Here is a 13,220-nt window from a genome sequence, read left to right as displayed (position 1 = left end):
TCTTTTATTGAGGGTGTCTTGATAATTGCCAATAATTTCCATTTGTTGTCTATTCCATTTGTACAACAGCACGTGAAATTGATTGTCAATCAGTGTTGCTTCCTAAGTGGACAGTTTGATTTGACAGAAGTTTGATTTACTTGGAGTTATATTCTGTTGTTTAAGTGTTCCCTTTATTTTTTTGAGCAGTGTAGAATTTATGAACATTTCATCATATCACTTCTCTGATTGTTACATGAGGTGGGATTGATTCCCTCTTCTTTGTCCTTGCACCTTTTCTTACTTTGTAAAAAAGATTTTCATTATGTTTCAATAAAATTATGTTTTTAATTTAATTATTTATTGTACTTCACTTTATTTACCTGCACATGCTGTATATAGGGGTGAATAGAGGTGTTTGCATGCCACATTGATGCAGTAATTGATGCAAAAGGAACCCCAGACCAAGTATTGAGTGCATTTACTGAACATACCTTTCAGTAGACCAACATTTCGAATTTTAAAATCATTGTTCAGGCTGGTGTTTTAAAGTATTCTAATTTACAGAGATAATGACTTTTGGGTTTTCATTGGTTGTAAACCATAATCATCAATATTAACAGAAATAAACGCTTGAAATAGATCACTCAGTTTGTAATGACTCTATGTGTTTCACTTTGTGTACTGAAGAACTGAAATCAATGAACTTTTTGATGATACTCTAATTTTGTGAGAAGCATCTGTATACTGTATATCTGTAAAGGAAAAGTAAATAGCAATTTCCTAAATATGGCCATTCATAATGCTCCATTTAGTTTAACTCTGCTCAAACATCATCATTTAATATTTAGATATATTGGGGAACCATACCCATCATCATAAGGTAGAAAAATAAGTAAATGAATTTGTGAGCCTTTATATGTGGCCTTGAACTGCAGAGTGTATTTGTACAGAGTATCACAATCCTGCAGCCAAGTTTCTTCATCCCCCAGCTATTTCAGTGTTGCTGGTCCAACATTTATTTGCACTGATTTGAGTGTGTGTTCACTGTCAGGTGACAAGTTTAAGATATCCATATTTATTGTACTTACACATAGCATTAAATTGTACAAAATGCAAAGTCTGCACAACAGAGGTACAAAAAAAGAGCAGATTTAATCTAAAGAAATGCTACAATATAAAGAAAGTTAAAAGTGAGGACCAGGATTAGGCTACTTTTACACATGCCTGGTTTTTTGCAGCCCGTTTTTACGGACCGTTTTGCCGTGATTTTTGCGGTCTCCCGCAAACATGGGCGGCAAAAAAAACCTTCTCGGATCGACATTTTTCCCTGTTATAACAAATAGCAAGGAAAAAAAAGGCCATCCGCAAATGTGGTGTACCGCAAAAACAAGCTAACGTTTTTGCGGTACCATTGAAATGTATTGCGGCCGTTTCATAAGCCATAAAAAATATCGAGCAAGCTTCGATATTTTTTCATGGCCGCAAATATGGCCTCGCGGCCATAGAGAGCACGGCCCCCACTACTAATTTTTGCTGCCCCATAGAAATGCATTGGGGCCGCAAAATGGCCAGCAAAAACACGGCAAGTGTAAAACCAGCCTTAGACAACTGATTTTCTCTTTTTACCCCCACAGACAGAACTACCTACAGAATTTCTTTTACACATTAGTGACCACCAATACGTCTTTTTACTGACCTGAGATATAAGAAGAGCATCCCCATACAGGTGACAATTCAGCAGCTGTCGGCTGTACACTATAGTTTACAACTAGTTACATTAGCCACAATCAGCTTTGGCACCGACCATAGTCTTTTAACCCCTTAAACATTGCTGGTGCAAGAGGATGAGCCGAGACAGAGTCAGCGGTATCCGGTGCCCTTTTAGGCTGGAACTATCTGACCTGTCACCACTGTTGCCAGGGGAGGGTTCTTCATGCTGGACAGCCGGGGGTGCGGGGAATATACAGAGGACTGAGCGCAGGAACGGGGAAGAATTGGCAGGAAAGCGACAGGAGAAGGTTGACTCCCTCTCTGCTGCTCCAGCTGACAACTCCACACCACCCTTCCCTCAGAGTGCTGACCCCACGATTGACTTTGATGCTATTTAGTTAACGTCTGACCCGGTTTGTGTGGACAGTCCAGTCCTGCCTGTGGTGACTGATAAGCTGACTTGCTAAGTCCCTAGGGACTATCCCAGAGGGCCACCCGCTACCGCGGTCTGTGAGCGGGCACACGGCTTGTGTTCGGCGCCATCGCTGAGGAATCCACACAAGGAACTGTTTCAACAACCTAGCACACTCAAGCCAGCCAGGACCGGGTCCATCAGCATAGTTGGAAGACAATGCTTCTCATTTCTCCATAATAGAGACAGAGATGTTGTTCACAATTTGCGATGCCATCGGGAGATTTTCCAGCCTTTACCCTGCAAGAACTGCAAGCGATAAGTTACCCCGTTTTTTGCATCTCTTTATATTGCGCATGGTGGTTGTGCTTAATTTCCGTAGTTGCTGTTATTAGTCTCGTCTCCCTGTGTGGAGTATTCCTTGTTTAACTTCCTGTACAGTAAAACTCTGCTAACCCCTTCTCTTCCTCCGGTTCTCCACTGCATTCAAAGAACTTCTTCCCTTTACACTGTCAACACTGACTAAGGCATCTAGATGGTTAGGCGTGTGGGGGCTCCCTCTTTAACCCAACTGGTACCCTCAGATCTTTATCGTGTGGTCCCAATGTTTGCGATGGCAATTTATGGGCAAATAACAACCTTAGAGTCTGCCGGCTACAGCAGCCTGTTCAGAAGTTATGAAAATTTAGGTGCTAAAAAATAAACTTGCATTCCTGTTATGCCACTTTGCATTAATTCCAGAAAAGCACTTTAAAAAGGTTAATACACTACCTGAAAGCAATTTTGAATATGTTGAGGGGAGCGATTTTTAAAATGGTTTCACTTTTGGGGGTTTCCAATATGTAGCAACCCCCCCCCCACACACACACACACACACACACACACACACACACCAATGTCACTTCAAAAATTAACAGTTCCCTATAAAAATAAGTTTTGCAAATTTAATTGTAAGAAATGAACATTACTGCTAAATTTTTAAAGCTTTTAAAATTCTAACAAAATAAAAAACATTATAGAAATGATGCCGATGTAAAGCAGACATGAGGGAAATGTTATTTATTAATGTTTGTGTGGCGTGACTATATAGATTAAAGGGATTCTCAAAGTCTGAAATTTGCTAATTTAATATTTGACAAATTTCTGATATTTTTACAAATCAAAGCAAAGTACACTACCGTTCAAAAGTTTAGGGTTACTATACATTGTTAATGTGGTAAATGACTATTCTAGCTGCAAACGTCTTGGTTTGTAATGCAATATCTTTATAGGTGTATAGAGGCACATTTCCAACAACCATCACTGCAGTGTTCTTATGGTACTTTGTGTTTGCCAACTGTGTAAGAAGGCTAATGGATGGTTAGAATACCCTTGAAAACCCTTGTGCAAGTATGTTAGCACAGCTGAAAACAGTTTGGCTGATTAGAGAAGCTGTAAACCTGATCTTTTGAGCTAGCTGAGAATATGGAGCATTAAATTTGTTGGTTCCATTAAACTCTCAAAATGGCCAGAAAAAGAGAACTGTCATCTGAAACTCGACAGTCTATTCTTGTTCTTAGAAATTAAGGCTATTCCATGTGAGAAATTGCCAAGAAACTGAAGATTTCCTATAGCGGTTTGTACTACTTTCTTTAGAGGAGAGCACAAACAGGCACTAACCAGAGTAGAAATAGAAGTGGGAGGCCCCGCTGCGCAACTAAGCAAAAAGACAAATACAATAGAGTCTGTAGTTTGAGAAATCGACGCCTCGCAGGTCCTCAACTGGCAGCTTCATTAAATAGTACACGCAAAACGCAAGTGTCAACATCTACGGTGAAGAGGTGACTCCGGGATGCTGGCCTTCAGGGCAGAGTGGCAAAGAAAAAGCCATATCTGAGACTGGCTAATAAAATGAAAAGATTAATATGGGCAAAAGAACACGGACATTGGACAGAGGAAGATTGGAAAAAAGTGTTATGAACAGACGAATCCAAGTTTGAGGTGTTTGAATCATACAGAAGAACATTTTTGAGATGCAGAACAACTGAAAAGATGCTGGAAGAGTGCCTGACGCCATCTGTCAAGCATGGTGGAGGTAATGTGATGTCTGGGGTTGCTTTGGTGCTGGTAAAGTGGAAGAGTTGTACAAGGTAAAAGGGATTTTGAATAAGGAAGGCTATCACTCCATTTTGGAATGCCATGCCATACCCTGTAGACAGCACTTGATTGTAGCCAATTTCATCCTACAACAGGACAGTGACCCAAAGCACACCTCCAAGTTATGCAAGAACTATTTAGGGAAGAAACAGGCAGCTAGTATTCTATCTGTAATGGAGTGGCCAGCGAAGTTACCAAATCTCAACCCCATTGAGCTGTTATGGGAGCAGCTTGACTGTATGGTACGCGTCAAGCCAAACCAACTTGTGGGAGGGGCTCCTGGAAGCATGGAGTGAAATTTCTCCAGTTTACCTCAGTAAATTAACTGCTAGAATGCAAAAGGTCTGCGATGCTGTAACTGCTGCAAAGGGAGCATTCTTTGACGAAAGTAAAATTTGAAGGAGAAAATTATTATTTCAAATTAAAATCATTTTTTTTGAACCTTGACAATGTCTGGACTAGATTTTAAATTCATTTGGCAACTCATTTGATTAATAAAAGTAAGAGTTTTCATGGAAAACACAAAATTGTCTGGGTGACCCCAAACTTTTGAACAGTAGTGTATATCAACTTAAATTTATCTTTATAAAAAAGTATCATGTGTCATGGAAAAAAAAAAAATCTCAAAACCAATGGGATATGTTGAAGCATTTCAGCATTATTACTACATAAAGTGACAGATTTTTAAAAATATGACCGGTTACTAAGAAGTTCCTTCTTATCAACCCCTTAACATCCAATGACTTTCAGTGTCTGTTAAAGGGTGCCACCCCCTGTTAGGTGTGGGCTCTGGCGATGACCCCACACATTTTCAAGCTCATGACAGCTGATCCACCTGTGGTTGTTAACATGTTAAATGCCGCTGTCAAACTCTCACAGTGGCACTTAACATGTACGAGCCGGAGACGTGTAGCAAACAACGCCCATCGGTCCCCGTTTCACATGACTGCAGGTCACCGATGGGTTGGCATGACAACCTAGAGTCTGCAGGAGACCCCTGTGGTTGTCATTGCTGAATAGATACGAGCACCACCCACTGGTCGGCGCTGATATCGATTAAGCATTTCTGCTACACATTGCAGGGCTGCAGCCCTGCTGTGCAGCACAGGCAATCACAGCAAAGTTATGAATGGGTCATCGAGGAGGATAGCAGGCCCAGGCTAAGCCACAGAAAACCAGAGAGATTGGTAACTAAGCGGATGCAGACCTCTGATCCTGTCCACACAACTAGCAGTAGCCGTGAAGCGTACCTACGATGATCTTAGATGCCTCGGCACAGCCGGAGAGCTAACTATGCCTAAAGCAAGAAAGGGGAAATCTAAACTGCCCCGGAGCAGACCCCAAAGGAATAGATAGCCCCCAAACATATATTGTCGGTGAGACAAGATGAAAACACAAACGCAGGCAGAAAAATAGACTGAGCAAACGATGGGGCCCACACTGACTAGACAGGACAGGAAAGGAAAGACACTGTCTGCAATCACGCAAAAAACCCTGCAAAAGTCCAACACGTCTGATGCAAAAAACACTGAAGTCACACGACTTCGCCCCCCCACTATATCAGCACTCTGGTATATTCTGAAAGCAAAGCAAAAAGAGACCAATATAAAAGGGGACAAAACAATCTGGCACATGCAGTAACATATGGGCAGTGATTCAGCACAGCCCCAGCCGGAGCTAGCTGACCTACACAAAGCAGAGATAAACAAAACCAGATCACATGCAAACAGAATAGCAAAGGAACCACTTAGCTGAACATGCAGGGAAAGAGCAGGAGACATCAGACCTCAGGCGGCACAGGAAAAAAAATCACCAGCAGGGATAGAGGGAGTCAGCTGTCTTAAATCCCAATCAGAAACCCCAGATCTCCAATCGTCTTCCTCATTATCTGGTGACAAGCCTCTGTCAATCAGATCAGCTCTCCACTACCTCCAGTAACCACTAGAGGGAGCCCAGAAAGAAAACTCTCAATCTGACCAGCTCCACTATCTGCAGTAATCACCAGAGGGAAGCCAGAGAGAGAATTCACAACATTCTAGTCTCCCATGGAGACTATTGAAGTTAGTTTATTTTAAAATGTACAATATATAAGTTTAAGTCACCCCCCATTCAAAATAAAACAATTAAAAAAAGACAAAAAAAAATTGGTGTCACCAAGTTCAAAAATCACCCAATATATCAATAACATTTTTTGGAATATAAGAAGCACATATGTTTTAGAGGAGGAAATAAGGGGGAAAAAATTCTGGTATATATGATCCCCTCATCCCTACCCTGGTAAGCATGTGTAAGGGGTGTATGGGACCATCAATACTCCACTCCCTTCCTTTTGGGATGATACTGTGAATATTATGTGCGTAACGTATATACAGTATTTTTTGTGTTGTGTACCTGTTTTTAGGGAAAGGATAGTACCCATTTCTGGCCACTAGATGGGGCAGTATATTGAATGTAAGATAGTGAAGTGTAGCAAATAGTTAAACATCAGAGGGGTCAGCTGCAGCTAAGAGAGGGAGAACTTCCTCAAAGGGAACAGTCGGGCCATGGTGCCCAAACCGTCGGCACGGGCTTAAGTGCCCGGATTGATAGCAATGACCGCGCAACGTTTAAGGGAGAAGCCCAGCCATCCGCAGCACCAGGTCAGAATAGCAGCAGGCCATAACAGCAGTGGGCCACAGCAGTCTTGGAACAGAAGCTTAAGACAAACAGTGGCAGTACGGGGATGCAGGTGGCTCCATAATGTGGCAACTTATCACATGGGCTGATGCCCTCAGATCCGGGGCTAAATGGCTGAGGGAACTCCTAGATGCAGTGAGTTTGGACCGGGAGGATGCTGAGTCACCACAGGAGACAGTACAGAAGGGCAGGTCGCTCACCATGTGGCAGCTGACTTCGGAGGCTGATACAGACTATGAAGTGTCTAACTATAGCAGAGCTGAACATTGAGGACACTGAGGAACTGTATGAGACGTTCCAACCAGGGTACGTGCTGTGTGACAGAGAGAGAAGTGCCGGGAAAGAGGAAGAAATGTGCTATTTGGAACTTGTTGTTAATGTTGTGAAGAATATGGATGTGCTGTGTAAAGAAACCAGTAAAATTGCTCTTGTGAAGGTTGAAATGGAGTGTGTCTCTATACATGCCGATCCATCTATAGGGAGCCTTCAGCAGTGCAGAGAGGACCCTGACGACTCAGAAAGTGAAGCCACATGTATGCAGAGTAATGGACACAATTTTCATGTTATGAGAGGTCGAGGCACAAATGCACCTTTGTTCTCGGCCATGACTATGCCTCACCCTCCCTCACACATGGAACCCCCCTCATTCATACCCTGATATGCATGCCCCCCTTATCCCTACCCTGGTATGCAGGGCCCCTTACCCCTATTTCTGGTGGGAATGGTCCCCCTCATCCTCATCTACTCACTTTCTCATCCCTATCCTCCTCACATGGCACCCATGTCCAGCAACACGCACACCACTGCAGAAACCCACGCGCTCTCTGACTCTATTCTGCCACTGGCATCCATATCCTCACTCCATGACACAGACAGTGCCACTGCCTTCTACAATGCCACTCTCGCATCAGCTATTGACACGGTTGCCCCTCTCGTTCATGGCAGAATGCGACATATCAACAGACAACCCTGGCACAATAACACCACTAAAAAGCTCCGGCAAGTGTCCAGGATGGCAGAGCGGCACTGGAAGAAAACAAATTCGCAAGATGACTATATCACATTCAAACAGGCAACACTCGATTTCAAATCTGCCCTCACCTCTGCTAAACAGGCCTACTTCACAACCCTCGTATCTTCCCTATCTTACAACCCCAAACAGTTATTCAAAACTTTTAACTCCCTCCTCCGCCCACCACTGCCTCCTCCAACCTCCCTCATCTCTGCCGAGGACTTTGCCACACACTTCAAAAACAAGATTGACCAAACAAGGCAAGTCTTCATCACTCAACCACCACAACCCCTTTGTATACCAGACCAATGCCCAAAACCTCACTCTCCAATATCACTGAAGGGGAGCTTAATCGCCTCTTCTCCAAATCGCACCTCACAACCTGTGCACTTGACCCGATCCCATCCCACCTCCTCCCCAACCTCACCACCTCACTTATCCCATCCCTAACCCACCTCTTCAACCTATCACTAACATTCCCTTCTGCTTTCAAGCATGCTACAATCACGCCTATCCTTAAAAAGCCAACCCTCGACCCAACCGCTATGTCCAGCTGTCGCCCAATATCATTGCTTCCATTCGCTTCCAAACTCCTGGAACAGCATGTCCACGCTGAACTTTCCTCCTACCTATCATCTAACTTGCTCTTTGACAATCTACAATCTGGTTTCTGCCCCCATCACTCCACTGAGACAGCCCTGACCAAAATTACTAACGACCTACTTACAGCCAAATCAAATGGACAATACTCTATACTCCTGCTTCTAGACCTGTCCGCTGCATTTGACACAGTTGACCACTGTCTCCTACTACAGATCCTCTCCTCCTTCGGCATCAAAGGCCTTGCCCTATCCTGGATCTCCTCATACCTTTCCAACAGCACATTCAGCATCTCCCACTCCCAAACCACCTCCTCATCCCACCCTCTCTCTGTTGGAGTCCCCCAAGGCTCTGTTTTAGGACCCCTACTCTTCTCAATCTATACACTTGGTCTGGGGCAACTCAAAGTCCCATGGATTCCACTACCACCTTTATGCTGATGACACTCAGATCTACCTCACTGGCCCAGACGTCACCTCTCTGCTGTCCAGAATCCCAGAGTGTCTATCAGCCATATCCTCCTTCTTCTCCTCTCGCTTCCTCAATCTCAATGTAAACAAATCTGAACTCATCATCTTTCCGACCATCTCACAGATCTTCTTTACCCGACCTAGCTATAACAATTAATGACATCACACTTTCCCCAGTACCAGAAGTCCGCTGCCTCGGAGTAACCTTTGACTCTGCCCTGTCCTTCAAACCGCACATCCAAGCTCTTTCAACCTCCTGTCGCCTCCAGCTCAAAAATATTTCCAGAATCCTTCCTTTCCTCAGCCCTCAATCTACTAAAATGCTTGTGCATGCCCTCATCATCTCCCGCCTTGACTACTGCAACATCCTTTTCTGTGGTCTCCCTGCTAACACCCTCGCACCTCTCCAGTCCATCCTTAACTCTGCCGCCCGACTAATTCATCTCTCTCCTCACCACTCCTCCACTTCTCCCCTCTGCAAATCTCTTCACTGGCTCCCATTCCCTCAGCGTATCCAGTTCAAATTACTAATTCTGACCTACAAGGCCATCTATAACCTGTCTCCCCCATATGTCTCTGAACTAATCTCCCGATACCTTCCCTCACGAAATCTCCGGTCCTCCCAAGACCTCCTTCTCTTCTCCACACTTATTTGCTCCTCACCCAACCGCCTCCAAGACTTCTCCCAAATAGCCCCTATTCTCTGGAATTCTTTGCCCCAACAAGTCTGACTATCAACCACATTTGGATCCTTCAGACGGAACCTGAAAACCCACCTCTTCAAGAAAGCCTACAGCCTGCAATGACCCCGCTACCTCCTTCTCTCTCACAACTACAGGTGATATCACCTCAAACAACACCGGAACTGCTGCAACCCACCCACCTACTGTCTCCTTCCCCACCATACTGTAGCATATAAGCCCGAAAGGGCAGGGTCCTCTCTCCACTCTATCAGTCTGTCATTGTTAGCTTGTTTACTGTAAGTGATATCTGTAATTTGTATGTAACCCCTTCTCATGTACAGCACCATGGAATCAATGGAGCTATATAAATAAATAATAATAATAATAATAATCCCTATCCTGGCAGGAGTAATCGCCCTCATCCCTATCCTGGCAGGAGTATTCGCCCTCATCCCTATCTTGGTATACAGGGCCCCCCAATATCATCCTAATATGCATGGCCCCATCCCTATCCTGGTATAATTTGCCCCCATCTGGAAAAAAAAAAGAAAAATTAAAAAAAGTTTACATTTACCTTCCCGGCGCTCCCTCGCAGCATCCTGCTCTGATGCCAGCAACTGCTTTATGCTTGTAAGCAGCGCATGGTAGGGATGTCATGCGCTGCCTACAAGCTGAAGGGCAGCTGCCATAATACTCAATGCTCTGCACGCCGGGACTGTGTGCGCACAAAGCAGTGAGTATTCATTGCTCTCTAGAGAGCACAGTGTCAGCCGAAGACTTCCTGCAGCTGCCGGGCGGTCATGTGTGCTGCTACTTAAGAGAAATGAATATTCATGGAATGGGGCAAATATTATTTTCTCTTAGACTTTAGACATTTTTGGGCTCCTTCATACATGATTTTTTGGATACATTTACAGATGCCTTTTTTTATTGTAAGCACTACTTTTTTAAAACAAAAATGTTGCAAAATTTCAGATATTTCATAAATTGAATAAAACAAACAAAGAAAAAAAAACAACACATGACTCATGTACTATATACACACACACACACCTACACTTTGTGGGATTTTAGGCTACGTTCCCACAATGAGCTTTTGATGTTGCAGATTGTATGCACCATTTCTGAGCCCATTAAGTAAAATAAGTTAATTTTTTGATAATACAGAGCATAAAAAACTCATCGTGGGAACATAGCCTTATAATGCATGGGGGAAAAAAAAAAAAACAACACGTTTTTGGTGTAAAGCATTCTTTACAATTGAATGGCTTTTTATAGAAGGATTTTTTTCAGCTAATAAATAGACTGATAAAAAAACAAAAAAAACTGTGCTTTCACTATGATGCAGTTTGATCAAATACAACTGATCAAAACCCCGACCAGCCAAAATTATCTCCATGTGTAGAATTTCTGCATCTATTTAAATAAAGTTACTTGCATTTTGTCATTGCGTTTTTATATCTGGGTCTATCATGCTTTTAATAAACTTCTTTTCTGATACTTAAACACAGTATAGCAAACGTGTAAAAATACTCTGTTGTAAAAAAATATAACAATAAACAGCAAGTGCTAGTAAAAAGATGATAACAAAACAGGGTATTTAGTTGATACGTTTTTTACAAAAACTTTTGATGTGTTTCCACCATGGAAACACGTGTGGTTTTGTACCTGTTTTTTTTTTTCTCTCTTGCATCGAATGCAAATCTATGGGGGAAACTCCACACAGAAATCTCAGCGTACACGCAAAAGAAATTGCCATGCTGTGGATTTATAACGTGCACCACAGGTCAGATTATGCTGATTAAAATAAAAAGCACGGTGGGCTGGAGATTTGTATAAATCTCATGCACGTTGCTGGAGTTGTAAGACGTCTGTGATTTCGACGCAGCAAAAATATGCTGCGTCAAAAGCTCATAGCGGGAACGTAGCCTGGATACGTGCACACTAAGTATTTGGTCCACACGTTTCTGCATCTCTTGGCAGGAAAAACGCAAAGTATATTATGTGTGTTTTTTGTGCAAATGTTTCTCTACTCATTATTAGGAGTGAAATCTGCTGGAAAAACTGAAATAATTGACATGCTACTGATTGAGATCTTCAGGATTTTCAAGCACTTTGTTGGCATCAGGAAACCCTTCAGATTTTTGAGACAAATTTAGTCTTGCGGTCACAAAAAAGAAAAAAAAAATACTTTAAAGAGTAATGTTAAACAGGATTTAAGTTTCCTTACTATACTTAGAGTTAGGCCGGGGTCAGACTTGTGAGAAACTCAGACGAGCCTCACACATCAATACCTGGCACTGCTGCTGCAACTCGGGAGCGGAGCGTTCAGATGCATGTATTTCTATGCAGCCGCATGCTCTGCTCCCAAGTTTCTAGCATGTCTGATCCCGGCCTTAGCAGAACTTTTTATCAGTGTTTAATAAGGTTTATTACTTTTACGGTTTCAGATCCAACATCAAATACAAGTTTAGCTAAAAGGCATGAATTATACTTTTTACAACTGTCTGTGATAAAAATTCTCAATCGTTTACTTAGTAAGATCTTTTCTATAGTATCAGATCCGCGAGGATTTTGGAACGGTTGCTGTTGTAGGAGAATAGCACGTCTCATACAATGGAGATGATTAATGCGAGCTCCAGTAAACACTAAGCACAATAATAATTCTATAAACATACCTCAAAGTTGCAAATATTGTATTGCAAAGTCGAGCAGGATCCAGTTGACATTTTAAGAAAATATCATAGCTACAAAAACCCGTTTGCTGTGACTTTTATACCAACTAGGAGCAATAAATCAATCAGCTGAAGATAGGTAAATCTTACCTCTGTGTCTAACCTTCACTCTGAGAAAATGCTAATTAGAAACACCCTTGATAAATGAGGAGGGCAGGGTCTGTGATGATGGAAGTCACCGCTTCATATAGGACAATGTGGGCTGTGGCCTGCCAGTAAAATGCACCATTAGGGTCTGTGCACACAACATTTTCTCATCTCGGGCAAAGTCATTGAATTTTTCACATAGAAGACACTTCAGGAAATGCTATTTTTTTTTTCCTTAGGGCTCGCTCACACTTGCGATGAAATTGGATGAGTGTAATTTTGGCGTCCCCAGGAGTATGGTCGCCACACTGGCTTTGCCTTCCTCCAGGGGAGGATAATGCCAGGCTTGGAGGCAATGATGGATCTCTCTCACAGTCAATCCTTACATGCAACACAATTCTACTCCAGGTCAGCAGGGGGAGCTCTGAACCAGGATTGAGGGGAGGAGTGACCTCTGAGGACCAGGAGAGAGGGAGTTAGTTAGTCTGTGGAGGGTGAAGTGTGCAGACGTGGAGAACGAAGCTGGAGGTGGAGCGGCAGAAGGCGAGCTCCCTCAGCTTGAGAGCGCACGAACTGGAGCCTGGTCTCCAAGGTGGCAAGGATACTAAAGGTCCTACCACAGATACCAGAGGAGTAGGAGGCTGTAAATGCCCTGCTCCCATCTAAGACTTGAGGCACAACAGCGAAACGGATAGAGATCCGGGAGCTAGGCGTCAC

The 13,220-nt window shown here is 43.1% G+C and overlaps 1 long non-coding RNA gene across 1 annotated transcript in view; it reads right to left on the bottom strand.

The window, feature by feature from the left end:
- LOC141056735 (uncharacterized) overlaps positions 1-12,496 on the bottom strand; it is a 52,571-nt gene extending 40,075 nt beyond the window's left edge. Inside the window, exon 1 of the long non-coding RNA XR_012221916.1 lies at positions 12,360-12,496. This is a non-coding gene — a long non-coding RNA (uncharacterized lncRNA). The remainder of the gene's footprint in view (positions 1-12,359) is intronic.
- Between the last annotated feature and the right edge of the window lie 724 nt (positions 12,497-13,220).

The sequence above is a fragment of the Dendrobates tinctorius genome, unplaced genomic scaffold (assembly GCF_039654945.1).
Source record: "Dendrobates tinctorius isolate UK_male_01 unplaced genomic scaffold, ASM3965494v1 ptg000199l, whole genome shotgun sequence".
Taxonomy (NCBI): domain Eukaryota; kingdom Metazoa; phylum Chordata; class Amphibia; order Anura; family Dendrobatidae; genus Dendrobates; species Dendrobates tinctorius.
The sequence above is the reverse complement of the archived record's forward strand: the minus strand, read 5'-3'. Positions and strand labels throughout refer to the sequence as shown.